General features: G+C 39.5%; 1 pseudogene; it reads left to right on the top strand.

Annotated features, from left to right (window-relative positions):
- The first annotated feature begins 2531 nt into the window (after positions 1–2531).
- LOC137008809 (interferon-induced very large GTPase 1-like) lies at positions 2532–26563 on the top strand (annotated as a pseudogene).
- The last annotated feature ends 205 nt before the right edge of the window (positions 26564–26768 follow it).

The raw sequence follows: 26768 nt of genomic DNA, 5'->3' as shown, positions 1-26768 counted from the left end.
AGTATCAGTGACTAAAAATGAATTCTCCTTTTTTTTTTTATGTAACCATTTACCTTCAACACAAGTAAATTTCCTAGATGCTTCTCAATTTGACCCTTTTCACAATTTCTGGGTTTCTCAGAAGCGGAAGTTGTCAAGTTGGGTAAACGTCTATAGCGGTGAATGTCTGTGTTTCCAATTTGCTCAAATAGCAAAAGAAAAACTCCACAAAGTGTTTTTACAACTTTCAAAATGATGAAGAAAAAAAATAGATTGATAAAGGCAGTCAAAGAGAGAAAGATGTCAACTTTGCCTTCACTCTCACAGCCTCTGTAAGTGGCCACTAGAGAGCGCTAGAGGTAATTCAGGGTTTGAGGCTGTGAGCCCAGGAAACTCCCCGGGTTACTTCACTGTAACCCTGTTCCCTGAAAAGGCGGGAACGAGAAGCTGTGCTTTATTTAGCGCTATGGGAACGTCTTTAGTCGTGACCAGCTGTGAATATATGTGTAAAACAACGTCAATGACATTGACCTATATTTATAGCCTTGCGTGACGTCATTGGAATGCGTCGTAGCGAGGCTATAATTAGATGATCCACCTGTGCATCAGCAGATATTTTGTCTGAAGAGCAGTCCAGGGACATGTCAGTGCGGCAAAGAAGCGTAGCTTCTTGTTCCCGCCTTTTCAGGGAACAGGGTTACAGTGAAGTAACCCGGGGCGTTCCCTTTCAAAGGCTACACTCTAAGCTGCGCTTTATTTAGCGCTATGGGAACGAGAATACCCACGCCGCCGCACTGTGTGTCCGGACCCCCTGGCTGTGAACAAGCTGTGTCACAAGCACAGAGAGTCTCAGACACTAGCTTGTGATGTAGACTCAAGGACATGAGAGCCCGGAGTGACATGAACATCCAAACTATAAAACCTTATGAATGTGTGCGGAGAGGACCAACCTGCCGCATCACAAACATTTTGTAAGGGGCGCCCCCCGCCAAAGCTCTAGAAGAGGCAACCCCCCTGGTGGAATGAGCCCTGATGCCCGTTGGCGAAGTATGACCACGCGCCTCATAGGCAAGGGCAATAGCATCTCTCACCCAATGTGACATGGTCTGTTTTGTGGCGGCCGCACCCCTGTTATGGCCGCCATGACAAACAAACAGTTGCTCTGACTTACGCCACTGGCTGGTGCGGTGGACATAAGTCTGAAGAGCAAGGACTGGACACAGTCTGTGAAGTCTCTCCTGATCCGGCGTTGTGAACAACGGAGGGCAGAAGGCTTCAAGGGTGACCGGATGCAAGTTCGAGAAAGGAACTTCAGGTAGATAGTCAGGATGAGGATGCAAAATAGCTTTCACCATACCTGGGGCAAAGTCTAAGCAGGATGGCACAATGGACAGAGCCTGCAGATCCCCAATTCTTTTCAAAGAAGTTATAGCCATAAGAAAGACCATTTTCAGAGTTAACAGTTTGTCAGAAACTGACTCTAATGGTTCAAAGGGGGTCTCAACCAGGCCCTCTAGGACTACTGCTAGGTCCCATGAAGGGATCCTGGTTCTAGAAGGGGGCTTAAGCCGCCTAGCTCCTCGAACGAAGCGAGAGAGCAGGACATGCTTGCCCAAAGGCACCCCGTCGATCAGAGCGTGGCAAGCCGAGAGAGCGGCCACATAAACCCTGAGAGTGGCGGGGCATGTACCTGTCGATAACTTTTCCTGCAGGAAGTCCAGAACTGTAGCAACTTGGCAGTTTACTGGATCTGCATTGTGTGCAATACACCATCTTTCAAAGACACCCCATTTGTTGGCATAACTTGCTCTAGTAGAGGGAGCTCTAGCATTTAAAATAGTCTTGATAACTTCAGGTGAAAGCCCTGTGTCCCTCAGTTGGTTCCCCTCAGGGCCAAACATGAAGATTCCACATCTCTGGCCGGGGATGAAATATTGTCCCCTGCGCCTGAGACAGAAGGTCCCTCCTGCTCGGAATCGCCCAAGGCGAGCCGTCGAGGAGAGATATTATCTCTGAGAACCATATTCAATTCAGCCAACGTGGTGCTATCAGAAAGAGGCAAGTCACTTGTTGGCGAAATTTAGCTAGAACTCCTGGGAGCACAGAAACCGGAGTAAACGCATACAGGCACATTCTAGGCCACATTTGCTCATCACATCCAGACCCAGGGGAAGCTGGGTGACTCCAAAAGAAATAGAGTGGACATTGCGCTGCCTATTGGGGCGAAGAGGTCCATCTGTTTCATAAAATCTTTACCAGATTTGACTACCTCGGGTGGAGTTTCTACTCCCCCGTCGGTATGCTCTGTCTGGACAGATATCTGGGGATATAAATCGCCATGAGGGACAGGAACTTGTCCTGAGCCCAGAGCAGAACGCGCTGCACCAGCCTGTCTAGACGTTGCAACGCAGGCCACCCTGGCGATTCATATTAAAGGCTACCGCAGTAATGTCCACCCGCACTAGGACACGGTAACCCCTTAACTGGTGGAGGAAGTACTTCAGGGCCAGAAATACAGCCATCAATTCGAGGCAATTGATGTGCCAATCGAGATGATGACCTCACCATATCCCTTTGGACTGGACAGCCATCTAAGACCGCTCCCCAGCCCGTACAGGGAGCATCTGTTGTTGGCATCTTGCAACATCAACGCACCTAGAGTGGGACCCAGGGTGAAGAACCGAGGTCTGAGCCACATAGAAAGGGAACGAAGCCGCAGCGCGTAACCCTTACCATAAACATGGATTTTAGAAAGGGCACGAAGAACTCAGCTCGTGCCCTTGCCCTTATTTACAGTAGAGCATTGCCTAGACAATACCTCTCGGCTCTGAGCCACAACTGAAACGTCTCATGTGCAAGAGGCCCATAGGAATCACCGAGGACGCTGATGCCGTGAGACTTAAAATTTCTTGATACTGCAGAACAGTGCAATCTTGGCCTAGCCTGACATTGTTCAGAGTGGTTAGAATGGTCTCGACTCGAGCGGGAGACAATCGTGCCCGCATCATGGTCGAATCCCATATGACCCCTAAATATGTCGTTCTCTGGGTAGGACAGAGACACTTCCTCTCATTAATCTCAACCCTAGAGAAACTAGATGGGCTAGAACAACACCTGTGTTGTAACACCATCTCTTGTGACTGTGCTAGTATTAGTCAGTCGTCTATGTAGTTCAAAGGCTAGGCCGAATGGAAGAACCCGATATTGGTAAGCTTTGCCCCCAAAAGCGAACCTCAGGAACCTCCTGTGTTGTGGCAATATTTCTATGTGAAAATATGCATCCTTGTGATCGATCGTGACAAACCAATCGTCATGTTGGATTTACGACACGATCATTTTTCTGGTTAACATCTTGAACTCGAGAGCTTTGACTGAAAGGTTAAGCCTCGAAGATCTAAGATTGGACGCAGCACCCCGTCCTTCTTGGGAACTAAGAAGTATCTGCTGTAGTAACTTGACTCTCTCTCTAGAGGGGGAGCATGCTCTATGGCCCCTTTCTCCAGCAGAGATTGCAGTCTTATGACAGTAAAGTCGCTTGCTCCGGCTTCACGGTAGTGGACACAACTAAAGACGTTCCCATAGCGCTAAATAAAGCGCAGCTTAGAGTGTAGCCTTTGAAAGGGAACTGTATAGTTGATCAACAGTTTCAGATTTCACTAGTCTCAGAAGCTCAGTGACATATGGACTCTGGTGCTGTTCACTCTTTCGATTTTGTTACGAACTGATAATGTAATGGCGTCCAGTTCAGGTAAGAATCAAATCATATCTAATAAATGCTGGAAAATATGTCGGTACAAGTAAGATAAAGACCTGCTTTATGGAAATGCACTTCTATTTAATCTAATAGAGCATCCCAGTTTGTTCGAATACATTTTCTTTAAAACCACGTGAATAGTGAAGCAGCATGTGGTAAATGTGATTTAGGCCTAATGAATAATAATAAAGCACAGTTTGTCACAATAAATCTGATGCAAAAACAGGGCAAATATATATATATATACAGTAAAGTCCAAAAATTTGGAACCACTAAGATTTTTAATGTTTTTAAAAGAAGTTTCGTCTGCTCACCAAGGCTACATTTATTTAATTAAAAATACAGTAAAAACAGTAATATTGTGAAATATTATTACAATTTAAAATAACTTTTCTATTTGAATATATTTCACAAAGTAATTTATTCCTGTGATCAAAGCTGAATTTTCAGCATCATTACTCCAGTCTTCAGTGTCACATGATCCTTCAGAAATCATTCTAATATGATGATCTGCTGCTCAAGAAACATTTAATGTGTATAATTGTACAAAATATTTGTGTACAATATTTTTTTTCAGGATTATTTGATGAATAGAAAGTTCAAAAGAACAGTGTTTGTCTGAAATCTAATCTTTTGTAACATTATAAATGTCTTTATTGCCACTTTTGATTGATTTAATGCATCCTTGCTGAATAAAAGTATTAATTTCTTTAATTTCTTTTCAAAAAAATAAAAATAAAAATTCTTACTGACCCCAAACTTTTGAACGGTAGTGTATAATGCTACAGAAGCTTTGTATTTCAGATAAATGCTGTTCTTTTGAACTTTCTATTCATCAAGGAATCCTGAAAAAAAAAAAAAAGTACACAACTGTTTTCAACATTGAAAATAATCATAAATGTTTATTGAGCAGCAGATCAGCATATTAGAATGATTTCTGAAGGATCATGTGACACTGAAGACTGGAGTAATGATGCCGAAAATTCAGCTTTGATCACATGAATAAATTACTTTGTGAAATATATTCAAATAGAAAAGTTATTTTAAATTGTAATAATATTTCACAATATTACTGTTTTTACTGTATTTTTAATTAAATAAATGTAGCCTTGGTGAGCAGACGAAACTTCTTTTAAAAACATTAAAAATCTTAGTGGTTCCAAACTTTTGGACTCTACTGTATATATATATATATATAATTTCTTTTATTTTCATTTTTTTTACTTGTCAATAATGTATTCAATTTTGCTTTGTTTTATCTGTAGGGAGCAGAAGTCCCCAAAGACAATGTAAAGATCCCCCTGACAAGAAAGACAATAACATGATGACCAGCGGTAAAAAAACAAACTATAGTACAGATTAAAATTGTATTGAAAAAATTAAAATTTGTCATTTACTTATCCCCATGCAGACAGTAAACTTTTGTTTTATGAAAGAAAGAATATAAAACTGAGGTGGAATAATAAATGTTGACAAATTGTTCTTTTTATGTGATTTTTTTTTTTTTTTTAATAAATAAAGATAACAGAATTTGGTAAAAGAATTTGTGACATTTTAAATTGAATTTTGTTTTATTTTATTTGCAGTTAAAAGCGGACCATCTTTTGACCAACCTGATAGTAAGTCAGCAATTATATGGTAATTCATAATATTCAATGCTGCAAAATCCTTGAGAAACTGTATATAAGGGAGGATTATATATATATATATACCTAAGATTGTGTTAAATGGTTAGTGCACCCAAAAATTAAATTTCTGTCATTAATTACTGACACATAGTAAAGACATGGTCAAAAATAGTCAACGTACAGTGGTTCAACTTTAATGTTGTGAAGGGACGAGAATACTTTTTGTGCGCAAAAACAAAACAAAAATAATAACCTTATTCAACAATATTTCCTCTTCCCTGTCATTCTCCTACACAGTTGGCGCAGTGAACGCAGTGCAGAGCTTCCGTGTTTACGTCACAACGCCGGCTCAGTATTTCCCGACGCTGTTCACACGAGCACCACGACGTATGCGTGTGATACTGTCGCAGGAGCCGGCCAATAATGAGATGCCGTTCTGACGTAGAACACGGAAGCTCTGCACTGCGTTCACTGCGCCAACTGTTTAGGAGAATGACAGGGAAGAGGAAAAAATGTTGAATAAACCCTTACGAAAAAGAAGTATACTTCATGTTCATTTTATCAAGTAAACTTAAGTAATGTTCAAATATATTTTTTAAGTATACTTTATGTAGTAAGTATATTAGTATCAGTGGCGTGCAGTGGTGTTCTGAAATGAGGAGGCACATTTTTTATTTATGAATCAATGTAAATTCATGTGCATTACTCTTAATGTTGACACATATTCCTTGTTAAATGAACATTACATTACATCAAAAAAGAAAAAAGAAACCAAAGACAATTCTATTTTGTAATTTTACATTAACAATGTATTGTAATAAATGTTCTATTTATCAAAAAATCTCATCAAGTTAATGTTTTAAGCATTTTTACATTTATTCCAAAATAATAACTAAGGGCAATAATATTTTAAACAATATATGTTATTTGTGTATTCATGTTTTTCTTTTTAACAGTCAACTTAGGCTATTTTGAATCATCATGCTCCGTAAACACCGTCTGTCACAGACACGAATTGTATTTTTAATTTCACCAAGCTGATTGCACTAATAAACCCCGCAGTCATCTTGTTTTCAGTCCATTTCACGTTTGATTTTGACATGACATAAATCGGTGACATCTAACTGGGTGATCTGTTTACTTACTTTTCAATTAGTCTTCCCATTGACGCCATCATTTGTTCAGTCAAACTGACGCGCGGAACGTGCACGTAAACAAGACTTGACTTTCCCCCATTCATTCTCAATTACCCCCCACAAAACCCACCGCACGCTATAGGGGTCTAATGGTTTTCTATGAGAGCAAAGGGAGGCATGACTTCTGCTGTATAGGCGGCTGCATATATGGAAAAGAAAAAAATTCTAATAAAAGTTTTCTCAGCTGTTTTTTTGTAGTATTAGATGTCCTTAATAACATACTAAAAGTTTACCAAAGTTTGACCACTAGAAAGGTGTAATTTTCAAGATGGCGTCCAAGATGTGCAATTTTGGACTGTCTGCCAATATTTGCCACCGCTGGGCACTACAACAACCTGAAATCTGCATATTTCTACCTCCAAGAAATGTGCCAACTCAGACCAGACATCCTGATGTACATGACAAGTTTTCCAGGGGTTTCTATGTGATCCGCCACAGCAACCAGCAGACATTGATGCAGTCCTTGAAAAGCAGTGGAGGCTTGACCCATGGAAGTGGACTATCATTGTGGACCATGTCTACACCCATTATCAATCATGCAAATATGCTAACTGGAATATTACATGGTGAAAACATGTATCAGGCACCAGTATTCCTGGTCAAGGAGGAATACAAAGGAGTAATGGTCATTTTAAGGACCTGACGGATGCCATTTTGAAAATGGGGCCTTTCTTGGAGTCAAACTTGGGTAACTTTTAGTATGTTTTTAAGTACATCTGATACTACTGTAAACCACTGAGAAACCTTGTGTTAGAATTTTTTTGGGGTCAAGCCATATTTGCAGCTGACTATTTCTCATTGGATGCAAGTGGCTAAATAAATAAATAAAGGGGAAAATGTTAAAACAGTGTTAAAAAATAACCATTATAGTGCTCTCTTAAGATATCAATTATACTTTATCAATATTAGGCTATATATCAAAACCCTGAAATAACACTAACAATAATGAGATAAAGAGTATTTTTATAGCCTATTTATTGTCATCTGTCTATGTCAGAAATTAACTGTAATTGATTTAATTGATTAATTGATTTTCAGGGGATTTGGGGATTTTTTCCTAATCTTATTAAATATGTATGCTTTCTTTAATGTTAAGTTCTTACATTTTGTCAATTAAATTAGAATAATATGATGCTATAGGTTGTTACCAATTCAATCGGTATCAACCAGAGGCTTGCAGAGGTGTCAAAGAAGCAGCACCTGAAGTTGCTTTTAGATTTATGAGTTGTTAGATTGCTCAGAGAGGGCAGTATATGTGTAGGAATTACAACTGCATAATGTAATGATACTTATTGTTTTACACATCATTTTGAATACAGAAAATTTTAAATGACAAAATGAAACGATAATTGGATTATGAAATTAATGTTGCCAGTAGGTGTCAGCAAGTCATTGTGTTAATGATTGAGACATTTTAAGCGATTCGTTTAAAACGCTGATTCATTCAAGAATAATATCAATTGGATCTCTATAATCTTTTGGGCCATTGAATCACTCAGTCAACTGATTTGTTCAAAGACTCTGATTCATTCAGGAATGAAACACGGCTCTGTGCGCTACGAGTCAGTCACACAACGGTTCTGATATGCATTGGAAGTTTAGTCGGCATAAATAAACTCAGAATATTGCCTTAAACAAAAGTTATAACTTTAAGAAAAGGAAAAAAAATAGCATGTTCCCTAGTATATACATATATGATACAGAATAGGATAACTGAATATTTAACATTTGACGTCCTACACTTCTCTATGAAAAAAAAAACAAAAAAAAAAACAGAATAGGCCCAATAGATATGCTGTGACTTTAAAATACACACATATATATATATATTTATATATATATCTATATATATATATATATATATATATATAGATATTCGGTTTATGAACTGTGGCGGCGGCACAGGGTCATTGGGAAACATTGAATGAATGTTTAGCTGAGGCTATATATAGGCTATATTATATAGGCTATATAATATATATATATTTCATAGCCTATCTATCATTTCAAATCCATCCCATGTTGTCTAAAACAAAAGACATTTTTACACTCAATGTATCGAAGTTGTAGGCTGGGGGTAGTGTGCAGCTGCAAAGTAAATTTCAAGCCGTTCACTAGTCTGGCTAGAATTCACTAGAAAGAGATGAAATGTAGAATAAACGCGTTAAGAATCCGTACAGCTGTAGAGCGAGGGACTTTTATTCTGTTGAGCTGAACCGATAAACAACTGATGACGACATGGTTTGACGTCTCGTTGACCAATCAGCGGAAAGAGGCGTTTCATTCCCGCCCACATGTAGAGATCGAATTTTCAAACTGCTTATCTGTTTCCAACCCCAGAACGAAAAAAGAAAAATCAAGCCAGTTTTTTCTTTTTTCGTTTTCATTTTAAAAATGAAAAACGAAAAAAGTGCGGTTTTCTCATTTTTCTGACTTCAATATCAAATCAAAACATGAATGAACGGAAGATACCCTGATTATACCCTCATTCTGGACCCTCCTTGAAGAGGTGATCTCGGTACGCTTTCAAGCGAACTCTGAAGCGGTTCGCTTGAGATGTGAAAGCGATCCGACCCAGTTAACGGACCAACGAATCAAATTATATCATAATTCATAATGGAAAATGTGATTTAAGGATGTTTTTACACCTATGGATCGCTTGTTTTGTCCTGAAACAGGGACTAAATTTGTTACAATGTTGCATTTTCTTCTTGGTTCAGTTTGCTTTCACATGGCAACATTTCAAAGTGTACCAAAATGCGTTTAGGCAAGTCACATGCGAGTAAAACTGTCCTCTTATTGGTCAGTTTTCTCTGCGTTATCCATCAAAATAATGATTGACAAGTTTGCTTCATGAGCTTATTGTGGCTTTATTTGTAACTGTCGAGACACACGCAAACACTTTATAAATGTAGCCGTCTTTCCTGCTGTTAAATTATATACTACATTATTAATGCTGCGGCAAATTCAAATGCGCGCTCTTTCTCTCTCTCGCTGTCTCTGGTTTCCCAGTGCTGTCTAGTAGGCGCCCTGGTCCGCTTTGAAATGTTGCCATGTGAAAGCAAACTGAACCAAGAAGAAAATGCAACATTGTAACAAATTTAGTCCCTGTTTTGGAACGAAACAAGCGATCCACAGGTGTGAAAACACCCAGAGAGAAGTAGATTTTAAGTAAATTTCTATGTACACTACCAGTGGATTAGCCTACACAAACATTCAGATACTCAGAATTAGGAATATATGTTTTCTTTATAAATCAATATTTTCAAACAATGTAGTTTTATGTGATACTTTTATTAATATACTTTTAAGTATATCTCGATCAAAAGACCAGGCCAAATGTACTTAGACTTTTCTGTCAGTATAAGTCAAGGATACTTAAGTGAAATTTTAAGTATACTTCTCAGAAGTACATAAAGTACATGTCTGAGAAGTATATAAAAAGTAGACTGAAAGTATACTTTATTTTTAGTTTAAAGGATGTATACTAATAGCACACTTGAATAAACTTCTTTTTCGTAAGGGAAGTCATTATTTAGGGGAAGTCAAATAGTTTTGTTTTTGCAAACAAAAAGTATTCTTGTTGCTTCATAACATAAAGGTTGCACCACTGTAGTCACATTGACTATTTTAACCATGTCTTTTCTACTTCTCTGGACCTTGAATGTGGTAATTTCGTTGCTTTCTATGGGAGATAAAAAAACCTCTTGGATTTAATCAAAAATATCTTAATTTGTGTTCCGAAGATGTGTGAAGATGTGTAATGAAGGTTAGGAGTTGGGAACGACGCGAGGGTGACTAATTAATGACAGAAATTTAATTTTTGGGTGAACTAAAACTTTAAAACTTCTCAATGCCAGTTACCCATCTGGTCCAGTACCTGAAGTATGCAGTCTGAAATCTGACATTTCTGTTCATGGACTCACTTGGTCAAGTGTTACTGTTATTTGTGTTCCAGTGAGTGATTTGAGGATTGTTCTGCTGGGGAAGAATATAACAGAAAACAACAGAGTGGGAAACTTCATCTTAGGAAGAGCAGCGTTTGAGAGTGAAGCACCTGCTGATGTAGAGCTGAACATTGAGAAACACAGAGGAAAACTGAAGGACAGAGACGTCACAGTCAACAACACTCCTCACCTGCTGAGGCCAAATCTGTGAATCACTCAGATCACACAGGGAGTGAAAGAGTGTGTGAATCTGTCTGCTCCTGGACCTCATGTGATCATACTTGTGCTGCAGGAGAACGACTTCAGTGACAATAACAGACATAGAGTGAAATATGTGCTGAATGAATTCAGTAAGGAGGCTCTTAAACACGCTATAGTCCTGACTGATGAGAGAGAGATACACAATAACCGTATTCATCAATTAATAAAGGATTGTGGAGGTGGACATCTACAGTTTGATGAAAAAAAATCAGGATTGGACTCTGAGATGCTTGAAAGAGTGGAGAAGATACTCAAGGAAAACTTGAGTAAGTTTTGTTGGCAAGAAAGTTAGTTTAACCCACACATACACCACTCCTTTTAAGAGAAAGACTAATATAAGAAAATAATAAAAAAGTTTATAATTGTAAAACAAAAACATTATCATTTTATAATGTCTACTGCAAACTCATAAAGTAAACTTACAGATACTTATATATATATATATATATATATTTTTTTTTTTTTTTTTTTTTTTTTGGCATATCCATTTGGGGAGATTTGGAAAAAATAAATTGAAAAAACTAAAATAAATTTAATAAACATTATTACTGTAACAATGTTAAAGGTTCAGGGAAGAAGTAGGCAGGAACCAGCGAACAAGCAAAGTAAAGTTTAATCATAAAATAAACAACAAAACAAAAGTAAAGTGGCAGCACCTCACAGACTGCATATAAACATAAAACAACAACATAAAATCCAGGCCTGCTCCTCTCTCCTCCTTCACTGTCATCACCCCTCCTTTTATCCTTCTGGAGGTCCTCCGTGAGAAACTCGAAACGGATGTGGTGTGCAGGTGACACTCATTAACAATCGCGCCACCGGCCTCGCTCCATTCTCGTGGCTCTTAGCTCGGCTCTGCTTGCCACAATTACATCACTGTAAATTGGATGGTTCATCATGATATGGTATGATATCGATTCTTATAGCCTGTGATACGATATTTGCCGATACCTTAAAAAATTCTGCAATAAAATACAATTCGATTCAGGGGTATATCGATATTATTATATTATGTGCCTATTTTACACAACCAGTTACATTTTTATTAACTCACAAATGCAACCAAAATACATAGCATAAACATTTATTTGAAAATCTTATATCCTTCACCCTGATTGGGACATCCACAAGTCACACAGGAGATCAGTATTCTGGTTACAGCTTATGACATGATGACAACAGTTAAGAAAGAATTTAAGACTTCTGTGTTAAAAATGTGTAGTGTAAAATCTACTGAAAAACAAGTAAATATATTTATTCATAAATAGATTCTATCAAATTAAAAGACATTACTTTTAAATGTATAGCACAGCTATTTAATGAGGCAACAACACATAATAAATAGGACAGAACAAGATAGATAAGATAACAAGATAAGAATTTATATTCTTTCATTGCACGAAAGTATTATAATAGGAAAGGTTCCAATACAGAGTGGCACAAAGCACTTATGCACATCCCGTGATGCGCTTGAATCAACATGGAGTCACAGCATGCAGTGCTGTGCTTCTCGTTGGTTCAAAACACAAAGGGAAAAGATATTGATGCGTAGTGTATTAGTGCTATGCAACAGTTTACTGAGCCTTTTCTTTTAAGTTTAAATTTTTACTTACTGTGCGTGAAGAACAATTCAGTGCTCTCTACTCCAGTGCTGTGATCTAACAGACACCCGGTGGAAAGTAACATGATTTAGAAACAGCAATAAACTTTAGCAAGATGAAGTCCTTTTATGCCAAACCATAGACTTTTATCTATTGAAGTACAAAGCAAGTAAAAAGACTCTATTCACTGGTCTATTTGTGTGCTGTCTGCGCAGGGACATTCTGTGAGTGTGTGCGCGCAGCTCTTTTGTCTTCTTTCTGCAAGGCTTTAAACACGAGCAACTGATAAATTTTAGTAAAGATTCAGCACTTGTCCGATTGGGACAGTGACAGCTCCATAAACTACCCGGATTTCACAAGCTCTAAAATGCAGAGGTGGAAAGTAAATAATTACAAATACTTTCATTACAGTGCTTGAGTACATTTAATGAGCAGCAGGTTCAATGCATACTTAAGGTTTTTGCTGAGGAGCCAAGCCAAAGTTGGTGACCAGGCAACCCGGCAGCGGTACAGCAGCTGTGGCGACTGGACGTGATGTCTCCATTCCCTCCTTCAGGGAATGAGGGTTACACACGTAACCGAGAAGTTCCCTTTCAGTTGGTCACTCTCGATGTCACGCCGGATGACCAACGAATTGGGGTCCCTACTAAAGCGCCACAGGTGCTGTCACCTTCCAGTGCCCTGCATAATCCTGCTGAACCCTCCGTACACAGTACACTTAGGAGGTGGGCTTACGCAGAGAGATGAACACTGCCTACTCAGTGAACTTGGATAACACTGGGAAAGCGTACCCTTTCCATAGGAAAAGGATCACTGCGGAACCCACATAATCTAGGAAGGTGTGGTGGAGTATGCACATATGGACTAATCCTGTAGGGCCGTACTTCATATGGAAGTCTCAAGAGTGGTTCTCACCTGGTTTGGGAGAAGGCAACAGAGCGGACTCTGCCAAAGGAAAGACACGGGCTTCCACTTAGGAGCTTTACCGTGGACATTACAAATATGGCATCCCCTTCAGGTTGCACATACGGGCATCCAGCCTACAACTGGTTCTCAAGGATACAACAAATGTAGGCCTGACACCAGACGCTCCGCCACATCCGGCTGCCGGGGTGATCGGAGGACCCAACAGGCTCATTAGGATGCCCGTCTCTGAGAAAGCAAATAATTTCTGGGAACCAGGTCTGGTTGGGTCAGTTGGGCGCAACTAGCAAGACAAGGCTCGCTGGGGGAAATGCATATTTGCATAGGCCCCCGGGGCCAGCTGTGTGCCAGAGCATCCATGCCAAGTGTTCCCTCTGTCAGCGAATAAAACAACTGACAGTGGGTGGTTTCCAAGAGGCATACAGATCTACCTGTGCAGCTCCAAAACGATGCCAAATCAGCTGGACTGCCTGGGTATGGAGTGTCCTAGTAATGGGCGATATAAACGATATGCAATATAAACGATATGCGATATAAACGATACAAAATTGGCCTACGATAGAGATTTTAATTCTATTGCACTATCGAGATAATGCATGTTAATGTCGCAATCTACCCGCGAAATTTAGAGCCACGAGCTGCAGCCGGCTGCAACGCATCATTATATTCGTCATCTCGAATAAACATGGCTGAAAGTGTCAGCAAAACAGAGGATCTCGTGAAAAAGACCGGTGCAACATCTATTATTTGGACTTGGTTTGGATTTAAGCCATCCGACAAGCAGCAGAAAAATATACTCTGTAGAGTGAGTGGGGCAAAAGTTCCAGCTAAGAGAGGTAACACGACTAATCTGTTCTACCACCTCAAAACTAAACATGTCGTTGAATACCAGCATTGCCAGGCAATGCAGCCAACCGCAAGATCCAGTACGAAGAACTCAGGACAGAAAAAACAGGAACTGATCCAAACCTCAATCCAACAGTCATTTTCAAAAGGAACTCCTTATATTAGGAAGAGCCTGCAAAGGATTGAAATTACCAGGGCCATAACTGTAATTGTGTAAGGACATGGTCCCTTTTCAAATGGTAGAGAGACGTGGCTTTTGCTTTTGCACAATAAATGTTCTCAAAAAGACATTCAACATTTCTTTATTTCTTAACAAAAAAAATTCATTTAGCAGATTGGCTTTCCTAAGGGTCTATGTAACCTGTTCTGAAATGGTTCTATTATAATTTATATATTGCAATATATATCGTTATCGCAAGAGGCTGCAATGTATATCGCAATATGTTTTTTAAGCCATATCGCCCATAGTGTCCATTCTCCCGGGAGCGCAGCTCATGATAGCTCAACAGCCACATGGTTGAGCAAGCTAGGAATGTGAATGGCACAAAGCAACCTCAGATGCTTCTGACTCCAGAGTAGGAGATGGTGGGGCTCTGTGAGGCATGCTGCCCGTTCAACCAAATCCAACTCCATACCAAGAAAAGAGATCTTCTGCACTGGCAAGAGTTTGCTCTTTTCCCATTTGCCCCAAAGACCCAACTGGCTGAAGTGACTGAGCACCAAGTCCCCATGTTCACATAACTGATCTCCGGACTGTGCCAGTATGAGCCAGTTGTCGAGATAGTTGAGGATGCGCACGCCTGTTCTCTCATGGGAACAAGGGCCACCTCTGTGATAGACAGCCCGAAGGGCAGGACTTTGTACTGATATGCTCGACCCTTAAATGCAAAGCGCAGGAACAGTCTGTGTTGAGGGAGAATTGAGACATGAAAGTACGTGTCCTTCAGGTCAATTGCTGCAAACCAATCTCGGGGACAGATGCACTCGAAAATGCGTTTCTGCATCAACATTTTGAACGGTAGATTGTGTTAGGTTCAGAGCTGACTGTCGGAGCAGGATGTGTTTGATGGCCTCCATCTGCTTCTGGGCAGCCAAGAACTGCTGGGCAAATCTCTTGACTGCGTTGCCGAAGATGCCGGACTAGGAGACAGGGGAATTTAAAAAACGGATCTTGGCACCGCATGTCGGCCAGACACAGCCAGAGATAGCGTTCCTGGACCACAAGCGTGGACATTGCATGACCCAGACACCGCACCATGACCTTCATTGCTCAAAGTGGTCCATTGTGGTGTGTTCCTGGAGAACTTCCGGATCGTGACCACCTTTGTGCAGATCTTTTAGCACTTGATCGAAGCTCAGGCTTGGTGAACCTGCAGTAACACCATAGTGTGCAGGGCAGAGGTGGCCTCTCCACAAGCCTGGTAAGCCTTGCCGGTTAGACCCGACGAGTGCTTTCTGGCCCGGGAGGGGAGACACGGTTCCCCCTGTGAGGTGGATTTAGGGCATAGTTGCATTGCAACTGCCAGTTTCACATGGGAGATATGTGTGAGAACCAGCACAGGCCACCCAGAGAAACCAATCATCGAGGGTTTGGGACATGGTGGAGGATTCCACACGAGTTCTGTGTGGCCCAGGAAAGCATAGCAGTCATCTCTGGGTCTAACTTGGACAATGCTACCACACCCGAAGGGAGCAGCACAGCCGAACCATCATCCCCGGAGACAGTGGGCTTACCTTCCGATGCAGCGATTTACATCAGGGGCCAGTTGCATAAACCACTTAGACTAGTCTTAAAAGTTAAGACACTAATGTTTTTCTTGAGGAGTGGTCCTAATTTTATAAAGTCCATTACATAAAAAGGTAGATTGGTGAAATTTGAATTGGAAAAATAACATTGATTACCCCTTGGTTAACTGCAAGTTGGTCAAACTAGTTCTTAAGACACAGTCTTAATATAGTGACTAAGTTTATGCAACTGGCCCCTGATCATCTGGTGGAGCCCCAAAGGATACGACTGCTGCAGAACTTTGAGGTGGCCAGACCGTTCCTCAGGCAGCTTGACTGGCTGTGGAGCTGAGAAGCGAAGGGGCCTAGGGTATTGAAGGGGCCTAGGGTAGCAGCCCTCACTGTAACCCTCACGTCATCCAAGCTACTGTCCGAAGTAGCACCTATTGCAGGGTTAGATCAAGGGAGAGGGGGCTCCAATACTTTTGAGGTAGACTGCAACTCCAAGATGGTCATCTTCCCGCAGTGGGTACATGACTCATCCACGAAAGCTGACATCACGTGCTTAGTGCCCAGGCTTGTGATAGTGATCATGACCATTACCTGATGCCAGGAAATGACCGCACCCAGAAACACACAGGCAGAACAACATCTTTATAAAGACGCAAACTCACACCCGTGTTGCTCTTTAAGAAAACTGCTCTTTTTCTTAGTGCTGAATGGAGATGGCCGCTTCCACTAACAGGGGAAAAGTGCAATCCTGTAGCATGCTCTCACTCAGGCACCCCTCTTACCAGCTGTGAGAACTGCTTTTTTAGCACTCTAATACAGCGTACCATTCACCAGCTGTAAGAACAGCCTTTGATGCCTTTGATCGCCAACACTAAACAAAAGAAAAAAGGTTATTCTCTCAAGATCAACTCGAAAAAGAAACACTCTTTGTATATTTTGCTTTACGTATGAAACAAACACTCGCTTCTGAAGCGAAAAAGCTGAAGTATGCGTTTCACCTGCTGCTCATTAATAGCTCACAGCTGATGCAATTATCACATGCCATATTTAATCAATGCATCGATCTATATCGAAGTATTGTTACACCCCTAATCATTATATTGTTTAACAGATTACGGTGGAAGCTTAATTCCTATTTCAATGTACATTAGTTAATTGCTGCTGCACATTATATAATTGTCACTGTCACCGTCTGTCTCACCATCCCCGGACTCCATTTCCCATAATCCCCTCTGACCCACACCTGCACACAGTCAGCTCGCCATCATGGATTCCCGACACCTGCACTTCCTCATCAGCACTTTCTTTAAAAACTCTATCCTCCTGCACTCCTTTGTCTGTTCTTGACGTTGTTTCATTAGTTGTTCTGTTCCAGTCTTTAAGTATAGTTAATAAACCTTTGCTGCTATTATATGATCCCGTATCCTTTCCTTGATTGCAACTAACCCTGACAATAATGACTGTTGAAAATTTATTAATAGATATTGTAGAGGTGATCATTCAATTTTAATTAATACAAATTTTATAAATCACATGAAAATTTTTACACAAATCCTGTAATTGACCCAATAAACTAATGTCATGTTTCTTTTTTATTGGCAGAGGGTGTCAACATTTTGCTGAATGTGGTTCTGTGTGGGAGTAACAGAACATTAAAATCCTCCATATCAAACCTCATCCTGAACCAGAGAGACAGAAGATCAGAGCTCAGCTCAGAGTGTGTGAAGCTGGAAGGAGAAGTTCATGGACGTCCGATCACTCTGGTGGAGCTTCCAGCTCTGACTCGACTCTCACAAAAGGAAGTGATGCGTCAGGCTCTCCACTGTGTGTCTCTCTGTGATCCTGGAGTTCATGTTTTCCTCCTCATTATTCCTGACGGTCCACTTACTGATGAAGACAAAACAGAAACAGAGGAGATCCAGAAAATATTTAGCTCAAAGATCAACAACCACATCATGGTGCTCATAATCCGGAAGTCAGAGCATGAGACAGAAGAACTGAATGAAGCAATGAAGACTTTCATTGAGAGTTTTGGGGGAAGACATCATTTTCTTGAGTCAAAAACACAAGTGTCCATGTTGGTGAATAAAATGGAGCAGATGATGGAAGAAAATGGTGGAATTTGTTTCTCCACAGAAACATTTTTGGATGCACAAACAGAGAAATTTGAAGAAATGAGGAAGAAAATAATCTCATTAGACACACAGATTCAAGGTGATGATCAGAAAATGCATATGCCATACTTTAAATGATAAAACATGTGGACTGGGGAGTAGTTATGGGAACATTCACTACTGGAAGGGGGAGAAAGTGCTCATTATCACAGTCAGACCATAACAGACTCTACAGAAGACCAGGAGAGGCTGTGACTTTGACCTAAAGATAACCTGCTTTTGTTTTTATGTTTTCTTCAATGACTTTATGGCTTATATGTAGAATCTTTGAGCAGAATTTGGTTACAGTCCACATAAGTTATGGTGCTCTATATAGATTTACAACCCTACACAGATACACAAATTTAGATGCATTGAGAATTATTTTGGAATCAGAACACAACACTCACCAAACAGTGTTTAAAACCAGTTTCAGCAGGCCATAAAGATATACTAGTTTCGAAAAGTATTTTCAGGAAATTGTCAGGGATGTGTTAAATACATTTTCTTCATGTCACACAATTAAACAATCACATTAAGTCAAATTCACAATTCTTTTGTATTAATTCTAACAGATTGCTTCTAAATGTTTGTGGGATGTGACTTTAAAAGACAAGCAGCATGACCCAAGCAGTTTTCTCTTTTTCAGATTCAAGAGAGGTTTCAGATGATGTGAGGATCGTCTTGCTGGGAAAAACTGGAGTTGGGAAGAGTGCAACAGGAAACACAATCTTAGGGAGAGAAGCATTTAAAGAAGACATGTCTCAAGAGTCCATTACTAGAGAGTGTCAGAGAGAGACGGCTGAGATCGATGGCAGACAAATTACTGTGATTGACACTCCTGGACTGTTTGATACTAAACTTAGTCAAGAAGAGATCCAGAGAGAAATCACCAACTGCATCTCCATGATTCTGCCAGGACCACATGTGTTTCTGTTAGTGATCCCAGTGGGACGTTCCATTGAGGAGGATGAAAACGCAGTGAAGATGATTCAGCAGACTTTTGGTGAAAACTCCCTAATGTACACTATGGTGCTCTTCACTAGAGGAGATGATCTGAAGAAGAAAACTAATGAAGACTATCTGGGAAAACCAGGATCTGCTTTGATGAACGTTGTTGAACAGTGTGGAAACAGATACCATGTGTTCAATAATAAAGAGACTAGAGACCATGAGCAGGTGTCTATATTACTACAGTAAATCAATGACATGGTGACAGCAAATGGAGGATTTTACTACACATGTAAGATGTTCAGACAGATGGAAAAAGAAAAACAAGAAGTACAGATGAAGATGTTAATTGATGAAGTGAAACAACTGAACAGAGAGAAAGAAGAACTCCTGGCCAAACATGAAGAAGAGAAAGAGAAAATGAAGATTAAATTGGAGGAAGAAAGAAAGAATTATGATGCAGAGAAGAAGAAAAGAGAAGAAGAATTTAGAAAGATTGAAGAACAATACAAAGAGAAACTGGAGGCAAATATACAAGAGGAAGAGCTGAGGAGGGTAGAAGAGGATGGGAAAAGGAGAGAGAAAGAACAAAACTTGAGGGATGAATGTGATGAGAAAATTAAAAGAGAAAGAGAGGAAATCAAGAGAGAAAACGAGAGAATAGAAAGAGAAAAAGAAGATCTTCAGGCCAAACATAAAGTAGAAATAGAAAAGATGAATAAGAAGATGATGGAGGAAGAAAGAAGGTATCATAAAGAGATGAGTAGAAAATTGGAAGAATTTAGTGAAAATGAACAACGATACAGAAAAGAGATAAAAGTAAAAGAGGAAAAAATGCAGAAACATCAGGAGGAAATGTTGAAACAACATGAGATATTCACAAAGGAAATCCAGAATGAGAAACAACTGAGAGAAGAACAGTGTAAGAAATATGAAGACAGAATTAAATTAATAGAACAACAGAAGCAAGATGAACTAATGAGACTAAAACCAGACTACACTGTAAAAAATGACCGTGATTTTAACAGTAAAAGACTGTAAAAATGCTGCGGTGAAAAACTGTTGATTGGTTTACAGAAAGTTTCCGTACTATATACGGTGAATAACTGTAATAGATCTAACGGTACATTTAATGTAATTTTACGGTAAAATACCGTTAAATTCACAGTTTTTGGACGTGAAAAATAACAATTCATTGTAAAATTTACAGTGAAAAACCGTAAATTGACATTCCCACAATTCCCTGCGTGACACTTCACATTTGATATATTTTCATTGAAATAACTCTGTTTCTTCTTAGTTTTTCTCATTTTTTTCTAATCAGTTATGTACATTAGGGTTTTATGTTACATCTAATGTTGTTAAATTAATGTTTATTGCATTTTTAAAATTTCATGCATGTTACCATGATGGTGTTTAGTGTGTGTGTGAATGACACTGTGTGCACCTTCTATGTATTAGTATTGTCTTCCTCAGCTTGTGGAAAAGCTGCATGTGATGAACTTTGATTCATCATGTGACTCTCATCACCACTGTGTTTGGTGACTGTCAGTGTATTATAAAGGTACAAAACAGATATTAGTACTTCATTAGGTTGGTAAATTAACATTATATCAGTTAATGAAATACGTTATTTTACTGTAAATTTAACAGATTTAAAATGTAAAATTCACATGTAACTCCGTAAGTATGTTTACGGTTAGATGTCATTTTTACAGTATTGTTCTGGTAACCACAGCTGCCGGTATTTTTCCGTAGAAACAACGGGATTTTTTTTACAGTGTATGAACATGACAGAAGAAAAGACATGGAGAACATGAAAATGTGCTGCTCCCAAACAGCCTCTTCTCTAAAGGTAAGAGATCAATGAAAATCAAGGGTCAGGAGCATTTAGAGATCTTAGTCTTAGCTAATTTTATCAAGTACATGGACAATGCTATATATTTACAACCTTACAACAGAATGTATACACTTGACTTGCAAATATAACATACCAGAGAGAATTGTTTTCTTTCCTTTTAAAGGATAGGGTCCTAAATTAACTTTTGTCTGTTTTTGCACCTGGTCACAGGCATTTCTCCGATCGGATAGCTATCTGATTCATTAAAACGATTCCATTTACTCTTGGCTGCATAAATGTGTCTAATCTAAATGGATATAAATCCGATCTTCAATTCCCCCCCAAAATGTAAATTCAGCAGAGTTCACGTCAATGAAAGCAACAGATTTGAGCTGCATTTTATTCATCATCAGCTGATTTCAAGATCAAAGACTGCAATAGGAGAGATTGTTTAGTCTCACAACTCTTAATGTAGATGAATTTGTGTTGAGCCTCTGCGACTTACTTTGTTTAATTTGCGGCAGTTTGAGCATTGGTTTGCTGAAGAGATACTCAGTTACTTGTATGTGATGGGCACTGTAGCGTTGTCATATCTGGCTATTATAGCCTATAATACACTCTCACACATTTATTTTTTAACATTTTGGGAGAAGTAAAATGAACCTTTGTGGTTTCAACAACCAGATGCATTTACACCTGTCCAGTTTCATCTGGAATGCGTCTCATCTCCTGAAGTGGTTTGACTGATTGGATTTATATCTGTCTTGAATGCGTTTCAGAGAGCATTTACACCTGGTCTTACTCTTTTCACAGTCAGATAGCTATCCAATCAGAGAAAATGCATTAACCAAGTAACCAGGTCTAAACAGAGTCTATAATCTTGAAATGTTTCTTATATAAATTTCCATTACTGTAGTTCTTAATTTTAATATTTCTTTTTTTCTAACCTGCATTTATTAGACTATTATCTCTGCTGTGACACAATAACAAAATATTTTTTTATATATTAATGTGTTCATGTATTTACAGAAAGATGAAACTGGTCAAAACCCGAAGGTTGGACCACAAACCAATGAACAACTTGAAGAACTCTATGATAGACTAGATCTGACAAAAAGACGTCAAGATAAAATGAAAACAGCAGACATTCTTCAAATCACCAAGTCTTCATTTCAGTCTCAGGAGCCACAGGAAGAGAATGAACTGGTGAACTCATTCCTACAAAAGCTGATTAACATGAACTACAGAGCAAGATACACAGCCATAAAACACAGAAAGAAAGAAGATAACAAAGACAGAGCAAACCCTGATATTCACCCAATGGATGTTCAGATGGCCGTGTTTCATTGTGCTGATGGTTTCCTGAAGCAGCTGATGGTGACTAAACTCTCACAGTGTCAGTATTCACTGCCTCTGCTTGTTCCTGATCCATTCACACAACAGATTGAGTTTCCTCTCTGGACATTTAGACAAATCAACAAGAGCTGGAAGAAGAAGAACACCAACAATGAGATCATCAGTCAAACTGAACCGGTCTACAAGGCTGAGACTCCAATGGTGGCTTTCTTCAGGTTTGGCTCAGTGTCTTCATCTAAGTCTCAGCTGATAAACGGCCTCATCAATGTGAAACACCAGACGTTCTTCCACAGGAACTGCCCAGGCAGCAGCAGAACCAGATTACTGATGGATGGAGTGGTGGAGATCGCCTGGTACTGCCCTTCTGGGAAAAAGACGGATTAATTTGATGACTGTGTTGCTTTCTGTAATCTTCATGGTGATGCGGCAGACAATGAGAAACAATATGAGATTCTGACCAGTATGGCTTCAGTAAAAGTCCTCTTCTTACCTGATTTTGGACAGAAGAACCAGTACAAGGGTTTGGTGAGATCACTCTTCAAATCTCCTCAGCCTCTCATTTGTCTGCTCACTGACAATGACTGTGATGAAACTGAACTGGGGAATGGAAAATTCATTGTTGGTCTTTTGGACAAAAATCAATCTGATATTTCTAATCAGATAAGGGAGATGATCAGAGCGGCTTTAACTGAGCAGAAAATGACCTTCAAACTTGAAGATGTGACCGAACACACAGGAATAAGAGTAGATGAGGAGGATCCAGAGTGTCAGAGAAGGAAAGAAGCAGCGGTCCAGATCATGGGATTACTGAGAGGAAAAGATCCATCATCAGTGAAGGAAACAAACTTGCCCTGTCAGGGGAAACTGTGGCATGACTGGTGTAAAATCAACAAAGAGCTGTATCATCTAGGAGGAGAAAATCTAGAGGAAGATAAAAGTACCAAATTGAAGAACATGAGAGAAATAAGAGAAAAGCAAGTGGCACGAGGATTGAGTGAGTTTATGATGACATTAATTGAAACAATGAAATCACAGAGAGACAGTGAAAAAAAGTATTTCCTCAGATGGATGATGAACCTTTTAGATGACTTCACTTCTGAGAAGCTCTGTGGACTTAATAAAGATTATGATGTAAAATGGCATGAAGTTTTATCACTGAAAAAGATGCCTGATAGTGTTGATCAACTACAGACTGAACAAACAAACCTGGAAAACATATCAAAGCAAATCAATAGGACAACCTTTGGCTTGGAGCACATCCTGAGAGAGTTTGGTCAGATCTATGAATCATGGTCATCTGTGAAGAAGAAGAAGAAGAAGAAGAAGAAGAAGAAGAAGAAGAAGAAAGAACTGAAGTTTGACTTTTGTTCTCTCCCGAGTCTTGCAGCAGAGATGATGATCTCCGGATTTCCCATGGAGCTGATGGATGGAGATGCTGCTCATGTTCCTCTCACCTGGGTCACTGCTGTTCTAGATGAACTTGTTAAGAAACTGGGAGACCAGAAAGTCTTTGTGTTGTCAATCTTAGGGATTCAGAGCTCTGGTAAATCCACCATGCTGAATGCCATGTTTGGGCTGCAGTTTGCCGTCAGTGCTGGCAGATGCACCAGAGGAGCTTTCATGCAGCTGGTCAAAGTGTCAGAAGAGATGAAAACAGAGCTGAAGTTTGACTACATTCTAGTTGTTGATACTGAAGGACTTCGAGCACCAGAACTGGCTGGAAGATCAACAACATCTCGTGACAATGAAATGGCCACATTTGTTGTTGGTCTTGGAAATATGACCCTGATCAACATCTTTGGAGAAAACCCATCTGAGATGCAGGACATTCTTCAGATTGTTGTTCAGGCCTTCATGAGGATGAAGAACGTCAGACTGAACCCGAGCTGCATGTTTGTGCATCAGAATGTGTCAGATATCACAGCTGGAGAGAAAAACATGGAGGGAAGGAGAAAACTGCAGGAGAAACTGGATGAAATGACAAAACTTGCTGCTAAAGAGGAAGTCTGTGATGCAGAAGGATTCAGTGATGTGATTGAGTTTGATGTACAGAATGATGTGAAGTATTTTGCTCAGCTCTGGGAGGGCAGCCCACCCATGGCACCACCAAACCCAAACTACTGCGAGAACATTCAAGAACTGAAGAAAACTATCCAAATACATGCTTCAAAATCAGATGGCATAATGCTGATACACCTAAGAGACCGTGTTAAAGATCTCTGGGAGGCTTTGCTTAATGAACAATTTGTGTTCAGCTTCAAAAATTCCCTGGAAATCGCAACATACAAGAAACTGGAGACTGAATACAGCAAGTGGACCTGGAGCCTTCGGAGCGCCATGCTGGACATTGAAAACAAGCTTTACAACAAAATAGAAAATGAAGCAATTCATGACATTGAAGAATTTTATCTTGAAAGAGAACTGAATGAAAAAAGTGAAAAAAGGAAAAAGACAATGTCTGATATCTTTAAGAAAGACAGAGTACATAGCTGTACTGAATCAGTGGAAAGGTTTCTTTGAGGTAAAGATCCAACAGCTTCAAGAAAACATTGTGAGAGAAACTAAGAGGAAATTAAATGGTGTTCTTCAGCAACATCAACTGAAGAAAAAGATTGATGATCAGAGGATACATCATGAAAACACACTCTTTGAAAAGAGCAAAGAACTTGCCTTAAAATTCAAAGAACAAGCAAATGATGAAAATGTCATGAAAACACAGTTTGAATCCTTTTGGAAACAACAGACAGCTGAGATAATCAGAGACGCTCCTTTAGTCAAAGATATTGACATATTAGGAGATGTGAAAAACATCCTCATTCAGACCTATGAAAGTCTCCCTTTAGACCGTATGAAGGAGAGCTGTAAGCAGAAACATATGATCTGTTTGCCAAGCTATTCAGAATATGTACATTTAAAGAAATCCAGTGGATTTACAGGAGCTCTGAAAAATATATACAAAGGAGCTAAAGAGATGTTTGGTTTTGTTTTATCTAAAGAGGATGAAGACCAGATAAAAGCCTTAATCACAGACATCTCTGAACACACAGAAAAAATGATTCAGTCATATAACATTGCAAAGATGGGCTACAACAACAGCTACATTCAACAACTCATAGATCACATAAAGGCAAGATTAATGCAGCATGAGGAAGAGCCAAATGTGAAATATGTGTTAAAGACAGAATTCTTCGTGGATCTGGTACTTTGCCTTTGTCACAGAGCAAACAAAACATTCACTGACCAATACAAAATGTTCAGGGAAGCCAATGATCCTGTTCTTTATTTGGGGAGGAAGAAGCAAGAGTACTACAGGATTTTCCAGAAATACTGTCAAGGAGCAACATCATCTGCTGTTTTTGGTGAATTTATTTGTAATAAACTTAAAAAAAACATTCAGCAGAATATCTACAAAAAATCTGCCAGAGATTTAGCAGATGCAATGAAGACAAACTGTGAATCACTAAATGGGAACCGATCAAAACTGGAGAAACACATCTTGAGGACGCTGGCAGAAAAACAGGATTTCAAAGCATGCTTGACCTACATTAACAATCCCAGAAAACACTTCAAGAATTTCATCAGAGATGAAGTCAGTCAGTACATCAGTGAAAGATTTGAAGATAGTGTTCGACCCAAGATGGAAAACAGCATTAAACTGCTGGAGCAGAAGATCACAAACGCAGCACATTAATCCATTGAACAGGTTAAAGAGATCAATGGAGATGCTGATTCATGGTTGATTCATTTCACACAACAGCTCTCTGATGTGCTGGTACTGTCTCTAAATGACCTCACTGGAGTGAATCATGAAGACGTTGAAGTCAGCTTCCTAGAAGATGTGATAAAAGAAGAACTTCCTTCTATAATATCTGACATACGCAGCAAATTCAGTACAGAAACTTTTCCAGTAAAGCTGGAACACACAGACAGACCAGATGAGCTTCTGATCAATCACTTCTGTCAGTGCTGTTGGGTTCAGTGTCCTTTCTGTGCAGCCATCTGCACAAACACAATCGAAGATCATACTGGAGATCACAGTGTTCCTTTCCATCGTGTTACTGGAGTAAATGGGAGTAGTTTCAGAGGAACAACAAACCTATGTACCAACTTCTGCACATCAGCAGTAGCCAGTGATTGGTCTTTCTATCCAAATAGCTCAGATGATACAGTCCTCTGGAAGGAATACAGAAAAGGAGGTCCTGAATATGCTGCATGGAGTATCACCCCAGATCTCTCTGAGCTGCCGTACTGGAAGTGGTTTGTGTGCAGATTCCAGGAAGATCTGGAAAAACACTATGAAAAAACCTTTCAGGGGAGTGGCAAGATTCCAGATGAATGGAGAAAATACTCTCAAGAGAAAGCTATTGAGAGTCTGGATAAATACATTTAATGAAGCAATTAACAAGGACTGATACACAACACATATCTGAAATGAGATTATCTCCATACTTCAGTGAATGTGGCATATATTGAACTAAATATAGCATACTGAAACTCCTCAAAAGAAGTAGTTCACAAATTATATTACTTTTTTAAAGACATAATTAACGTGTTCTTTTCTACACAGCAGTAACTGATCTATAGACAGAAGATAT

This window comes from Chanodichthys erythropterus, chromosome 20, assembly GCF_024489055.1.
Source record: "Chanodichthys erythropterus isolate Z2021 chromosome 20, ASM2448905v1, whole genome shotgun sequence".
Taxonomy (NCBI): Eukaryota; Metazoa; Chordata; class Actinopteri; order Cypriniformes; family Xenocyprididae; genus Chanodichthys; species Chanodichthys erythropterus.
This window is presented reverse-complemented; position numbering and strand designations above follow the sequence as displayed.